The sequence below is a fragment of the Pelobates fuscus genome, chromosome 4, assembly GCF_036172605.1.
Source record: "Pelobates fuscus isolate aPelFus1 chromosome 4, aPelFus1.pri, whole genome shotgun sequence".
NCBI classification, from domain to species: Eukaryota; Metazoa; Chordata; class Amphibia; order Anura; family Pelobatidae; genus Pelobates; species Pelobates fuscus.
In genome coordinates this window covers 332,576,868-332,585,061 of record NC_086320.1, presented here as the reverse complement: position 1 = coordinate 332,585,061, position 8,194 = coordinate 332,576,868, and positions in this window count along the sequence as shown.

Genomic DNA, 8,194 nt, shown 5'->3' with positions numbered 1-8,194 from the left:
AAGAGGCACAGTTCAATGCGTTGTCTCACACTCCACTAAATACCAAGAGGGAAGCTATGCCCATTTGCAAAGCTGGTTAAATAGGTTTTGGCCTTATGATTGTTTTTGCAACGGGGGTGAGGGTAAATTGAGCAGGGGGTAGGGGTAAAATACATAATGCATTAACAAACTATGGAACTCCACAGTAAAGTCACAGATATCTATGTTTATGCATGTACTGACATTCAATAATACATTACATTGTAAGCCAAGAATATAATAGTGCATGTGCGCATGTAAGGTGGTGAAACACTTTTAGGCCTAGCTAGTTTCAGAGAACTTTAAATCGTGAACTCTGTCAGGGCATAACATTTGTTACTTGCAAGGCTTTAAAAGTTACTCCCCACTAAAAAGCCATAGCATACTCACCAGAGGTGAATTTCTACAGGCCCAGGCTATATTCTCACTCGACCGCTCGCCTCTGGCGGGTGAAAATTTGTAACTTTGCAGTGATATTATAACTGTTAGACATTATAATTTATACCAATGCTTTTCTGTTGCAAAGGCTACATTTTATTTTAATTAAAATCTTTTATATTTAAATCTTTGCATTAATATGTCCTTTACATAATTGCGGTAAGAAAATGAATTGCCATGAGTTAAGATTTGTTATGCATTTTCCATTTTAGAATATTAAATCTTGAAGTTATATCCACCACTTCAATCTATATTTTATTGCAGATGTAATATTTCATAGGCTGCGTTTATGTATAGACTTAAAAATTTTCCAGTGGAATCCCTAATATGAAATTATGAGCAACTAGAATTGGCTTTTGAGATGTTGGCACAATTTTCATAACCACATTATGCTATTTCCAACCAGCATCACAAGTCTATGGAATCTTGTTGGGAGTGTGCATAGTCGGCTATGGAGTATCCAAGGGCCATTCCATAGACCCTACTATTTTGTGTTTTTGTTTTTAAATCAACCATTAAAAACCATTACAAGGCGTGCAGTAGAAGCCTTCATGCTCTGTTTTATGCTTTATATTTTTACAACCTTTTTGAAAAGCTTAAATATTTTCGGCATTCAATCCAACATAGGGTGGGAAAACAATAATAGATCATATTTTATAGAGCTTCTGCATAGTAACACAAGGAACAGATCCTTCATTGTAATATGTACATGGCTAGCATTAACCTCTGATGATTAGGATGGTTGTCCAGGACTCTAGGATCTGTAAACCAGTATATCCACAACAAAAGTGATCATAGGAGTGCTAGACCATTTATTTGTGTTCAGACAAAGATGCTCATCACCTTTAGGTTATCAGACGCAAACATATTATTGTATGGGAGAGTGTTTTGACATACTTGTACTTCACCAACTTATTTGTTTGAAAACATGAAAGTATTTCTTTTTCATTATCGTATCAAAGGGAATCTAATTACAGTATGCTTAGTATTTATATGAACTTCTTGTGATTTGTAAGCCTGATTATTTATACTTACAAATAAACCACTCACTTTTTACCTAAAATAGAAAATTGGTAGAAAATGTAGCTGCTATTAATGACCTGTACACTGTATAGAGAGTTTAGAATATGATTCAAAGATGTATAGTTATGCTAAAATGTTATACTTATTTTCATGTTTCAATTATTTTTATAATGAATTAATTCAATTGATCTTACCTGTGATCTTATTAAAACATTGTACAATCTGTAGTGTGCAAAAACTGGTTATTGATATTTGTCCTTAAGTAACATTTTGTGTTTAATCACATTTAACGCACGTATGTATTTTTGTGTGGTTTGTTTAAAGGTTAATCTTTACATCACTTATAAGCTTATGTATTTCTGCATTTGTGGTATAAGTTTATATGCAGTTAACCACATTAAAGTTTGTTTCAAACTACAGTAATCTTGTCTACTTTATGTGTTTTAAACATTAACTGGTTTTGTTCTGTAAAATATGTTTGATATTGTTTGAACATAATGTGTTTGTCTGCAGACCTGCTTTCCAATAGATTTCCTTGACACATATTGTTTTTCCTGCATCTAAGGATTCTGGATAGACTCACCTTTTGGCCAATGTTGGTATTGGAGATCTCAGTGGAGTCAGAAGCAATTTTGGATTACTGGAGTGAGTTGGTGTAAAAAAAAAAAAAAGTGTACTGACTCCAACTAAATGTACAATATTTGGCCTCAGATAAGCGGCAATCTCTATTGCACATTTTCAAAATATCTCCTTTGGTTAGATTTTCTAAAAAGTGTAGCCTTGTTCTCACCCTTATTTTACATCGCTTTAAGTTACACTGCTTACCTAGTTATCCAGGAATAGAAAAATCTTTGACCAACAAATCCGTGAACAACAAAAACGCAATTGGCCAACTTGATAACATTCACATATGTCCTTTTAATGTGCTCTGAAATATGTAAATTAGTGCTTCCTAAAACTAACATCTTATTGGTTCAATGATGTGTCTGGCTCTCAGAACAATCAGTCTTATTTGTCAATTTTGAGTTAAGGAAATCTGCTTCATGTTAGATAAAAGACAAACTACCACAACAAGAGGACATAGTCTTAAATTAGAAGGGCAAAGGTTTAAAAATATCAGGAAGTATTACTTTACTGAGAGGGTAGTGGATGCATGGAATAGTCTTCCAGCTGAAGTGGTAGAGGTTAACACCGTAAAGGAGTTTAAGCATGCGTGGGATAGGCATACGGCTATCCTAACTATAAGATAAGGCCAGGGACTAATGAAAGTATTTAGAAAATTGGGCAGACTAGATGGGCTGAATGGTTCTTATCTGCCATCACATTCTAGGTTTCTAAGCCAGTTATGTAATTTTCTGGTAATTGTTTCTGATCTCTGCCTATAACGTTTGATAGAATAAAAATAATTCAACACATTTGTTGAGTTACATTTCACTTTATTGGTACTTACTGCATTGTTCTGGGGCTACTAAATGTACACGAAGGCTCAATTTTCACATGTTTACTAGCTGTTGGTGAGTAGAAATTCACTCCTGGTGAGTGTGTCATGGACCCTCTGAGTGTGGCGAGTAACTGGCATGCCTTGTCTAGTAGTGTAGGAATTTACATTTTGAGCAGTGTGTGTGTGTGTTATATCACCAACCAAATCTAACCCCCTTCCCTCCCCTCAACTGATACAAGTGTCACTTGATCTTATAGTTAATAATTATGATAATGACTGTATAGGTACTATATTTAACTTGGATGCCATCTGAGTATTATACGTGACACCTGGTAACATGAAGCATGAGTCAGACTCCTGCTGCCAGACCAATTATGTCAAACCATGAACTTGTAACTTTTACCCTCTTCAATAGAAACTCTCCCTCCCCCATCATAGCAGATGCACAGTGATATTTTAACAGAATATGAATGCATGACTTTTTATTGTGCCGATACATTTCCGATGTATAAAGGATAAGCTTACAAAAAACGCTGTCTTCTGTTCAATATTAAAACCTATAACCACAATAAAATCACCAAATAACACCTATCCACACAATACACTCACAGTAAACAAAAACAAATAAAAAGGTGCTGGTGCAAGATAAAACAGTCTCTTGAAATTAAAGGGACCGTATAATCACCAGAACAACTACAGCTTATTGTATATGTTCTGGTGAGTATAATCATTCTCTTCAGACTTTTTGCAGTAGTCAGTTTTTTTTCCTCTTTCTTTCAGAGAAAAGGCAATGTTTGCATTACAGCCTAGGGATACATCCACTGGTCACTCCTCATATGGCTATTAGAGGTGCCATTCAGTGTCTCCACCCTCTGCGTGCAGACACTGAACTTTCCTCATAGAGTTGCATTGATTCAATGCATCTCCATGAGAAGATGCTGATTGGCCAGGGTTCTGTTTGACTTGTGCTGGCTCTGACCCTGATCTGCCTCCTTGACAGTCCAGCCAATCCTATAGGGAAGCATTGTGATTGGCTCAGGCCACCATTTCTGATGCTGTTAGCAGGCAGATTAGAGGCAGACGAGCAGAGCCAGCAGCTGTAGACTTGAATACAAGTAATATTTAAGTATATTTAGGGAGGCAAGTGGGAGGTGGAGAGTCAGGGGGGCTATATGGTGGTTTTAACATTATAGAGTCATGAATAAATATTTGTGTTCCTGACCCTATAGTGTTCTTTTAAAGTTATGTGCTGGAACTCAATGTATGTCATGGACTGAGGGAGAAACTGGACAGAACAACACAGGGAAAATCTGCTAAATCAAGAATAACTAATCTGAGGTCTAAATAAGACCTATTTGTGCATTGTTTGGAATAGAGAGCAAACTTTTTATATCACAAGTAAGATCCATGAGTGACCATGTTTTCTCTTATGTGATATAGATATTTATTATATGACATTGCCCTTTTTTCCAGGCAGAAAAGGTTCATAAACGTATATGGAAAACAAATACCACGTGTTTGTAGAGGAAAGTTGAGGGTTGAATTAAGAACACTTCCCTGTGTCTACTGTTTATTTTCAGTGATTACTACTGTTGAGTATTGGTGGTGCCCAGCAGTTAAGACACCTGCAAAAAGGACTGGGGTCCACCCCCTTTGCATGTCTGGATCTCCGACCAACATCACCACTCTTCCTCTACCTTGTGTCACATAGGAAGGCATAATGACATGCGTGGGATGAGCCTCCAAATACCGTACACGTTGACAGATGGGCCTAGCAGTTGGAACATTGCCTGACCTGCTGATCACTTGTGCCATGAGTAGGAGGAGGGAGTGTGCATGGTAGGTAAACTGCACCAGGGGAACACTGTGACAATAACTTGAGAACTTTGCATATTGCAAATTCTGCAGACAGGTGAGATGTTTTGTGTTTATTATTGTCTTCCACACCCCTCATACATTTTTGGTTATAAGTTTCTGTATGTTTTCTGATATGCTTGGGGCATTTTATTGAGTTTATCACAGCAAGGTTGATGTAACAAACATATGGGCTAGTCCCAAGTAAATTTAAAACATTGCATGTAAGTTCTTTTTGGAACAGTGTCCTGTGTGGATTTTGACCTGTTGGCTGGCTGCATGATGATCCCTCTAGCCCTGGGATAAATCAAGAGAGCTAGGCCAGAGAGCCACAAGTGCCTTTGTAAAGGCAATAGCAAACCCTGTAAGCAGGGCTGCAGTGAAATAGACAGAGAGGATGATACCTGCCTGGAAGCAGGGCTGCAGTGCAATAGGCAGAGAGGACGATACCTGCCTAGGAGAGCTGCAGCCTAGTCGGATGGAAAAGCTGCAGAAGGACCCCAGTCCAGCGGCGGCAACTGGGGGAAAAAGCGATTTCAGATTTCCCAGTTCCAGCTAGGAAGTGAGCTTGGTGAAGGTACCCAGCCTGGGGTACAGGGAGCTCCGTCAAAGGTCTCTAAACTAATTACATGTAAAGCATGGGATACAGTCTGTATCGACAGGAGTCCGGCTGTGTCCCAATTGGCCACCTGACTTCTTCCTGCAGATATGGCGTATTGCACTGATGGCAACTCATAGCACCAAAGAGTAACATAAGATTGCAAATGTAAAAAAAAGTAATATATGATTATAGCGCAATAACAAAACCATATTTTCTTTTATGTCATAACAAAAGAAAACATGGTCACTCACTGGTCTTATTTACGATATAAAGGTTTACTCTTTATTCCAAACAATGTGCATGAATGTTTATTTTAGACCACCTCTGGTCCTTTTGTCAACACATTTATTGTAGTTTCTCAAGGACTGGAGGACTTGTACATTGTTTGGAATAAAGAGTACACTTTTGATATCACAAATTTATGACCAGTGAGTTCCTGTTTTTGCTTTTGTTTTGTTTTATAACTGGAACACCAGGTGACAAGACTGGAAATTTTACAAATCTCTAAGCATGTGACATTGCACCCTGAGTTTGTTTTATATTATATACATACACACTACTGTTATGCATCATGTGCACTTCTCAGGTTGGACCCAAGAAGGACTCAACAGTCTAACTTGAGATATATGCAAGTGATGCATAACTTTTTTTTTTTTTTTTTTCTGTATTTGCACTGTGGGGAGTTGTAATGCGTTTGTCCTCACCACAATCCTCTTGGTACCAGCTATGGTTTATATATATATATATATTTGTATTCAGGGCCATCTCAGTATAGTATGAAATAGCTAGTTAATATACTTATTATAATAATTAAAAGTCGGTAGAGGTGTGCCAGGCCTGTAAATAAGAGGGCCCACCTTAAATAGTATTTGAATAGAGGAAGTGGAGGGTAGGCCAAATGAGCATCTGGACCAGACAGTAATGAGGTAGGAGGGGGAGTCCCTTTTAAGGGGATATAGCCCCTCCCACAACTTCAGGCCCCGCCTTCCAATATATTATTATTATTTTTATAGCTGCTCTCGGTCCTTAGAGGTTTAGAGGTCATTTTTATCAGCTTCCTTCATGTGAGCATTACTTTTCAAACTTTTTTATTGAACAGTATTTATAAAAAAAACCAAAAAAAAACATTTCACATTAATTTGATATATAAAGAAATCAATATCTAATAATAGAAACGAGTAGAAATAAGAAGGGAAGGGGAAAAAATAATAACCAAAAAGAAACACAAAAAGGGAAGGGACGGGTACTATCCAAATGTATAATAATAAAATAGTGCATTTGTTCCTGTCAAAATATAATACAGAGAGTAATGTAACCAATTGTATATTGATATGTAACGGTGTGTGGAATTGTCTACAGGAGAAACTCTTTAATTACATCATTTTCCCAGGCGTCCCAATGAAACTGCAAACTCACTTTTTGAGTTGAGGGTTGTCGCAACGCCAGTTCATACCTTTTGTTATTGAGCACTAAAATCAGTGCTTCGTTAATTGATGTTAAAGTAGTAGACTTCCAATAACAAGGTATGATCGAAGTGGCCTACCATGAGACTTTCTAATTTACTTGATGTCTTAGGGAGTTTTTTTTTTTTTTTAATAAACCCACCTCTGGAGAGAATGTTATAATTGACGGATTTATCTTTTTAATCAGTGAATGTATTCCCTGCCAGAACGGTTGCAATTTTGCACAGTGCCACCGTATATGTGAAAGAGTCCCAAGGCCTCCACAACCCCTCCAACACCTATCTGAATATTTTATGTTCTCCCACAATAAATACAGGCCTATAAGGTCATGTGACCTTACACCAGCAAAGCCATAAGACTTGGGGGGGGGGGCAGAGCCATGACTATTGTGTACAGTGTATACCAGTTGCTAGGATACTGGGCCCGAATGGAAGCTCTGATGATCAAAGCAAAAGATCCAAATGGGAAGCGAGGGCTAGCCTGCATCAAATGACACTCACTGAAAATGTGCTGAATTACTGCAGAGAGAATATAGCCGTGTGGAGTGCAGGATGGCTGCCAGGCGATGAAGACACCACACCAATACAGTATGGACATATACAGTGAATAAAAAAAATGAACATGAGCATTAATGGCTCAAATATAGAGTGCTTTATGAAATATGCAGTGTATGCGAAATCTGTTATCCTGTTTTAAAAAAAAAACATGGGTTCTTAAGCTTTGTGAGCTTTATTTGGAATGTAGTTTATTAGCATAAGTGATGACCAAAAGGCTTTCATTAACTTCCCTAGTAGTTGCATTCATGCATTTTTTTCCTAAACCATGCCTGGTGAGTGGTGACTATGAAAGTAATTTATGTGCCCATTGTTTTTACAGCTAAAGCACAAGGTTGCAAACACATATTTTATTTAAATTATATCATACTTATTTACATTTGAAATGGGCAAAGAAGGACACCTTGAAAATTTAGGTGGGTTGGGTCTACTGGGTTGGGTCTACTCTGCCAAGTTTTAGGTGACTTACTAATTACAATTTATACAACTAAAATTAAATTTAGAACAAGAACAATGTCTATTATTTACACAGACTGAGATATATATATATATTTGTGTACGGGATTATGGAAGGGGCGCACATTAAAGTGTGTGTAGTTTTATATAAATAAGAGTCGGTTGAGGTGTGCCGAAACCGACGCGAGGTTAGGCCTGCAAAAGAGGGCCCACCCAGATATAATGATATATAAAGAGGGTGTGGTGGGAGGGAATTTCCGAATTCGTCGAAGACAGGTAAGTAAGGGGTTTGCTGGGTTTAAATAGGCTTAAAATCCCTCCCACAACTTCAGGCATACGCCTTCTA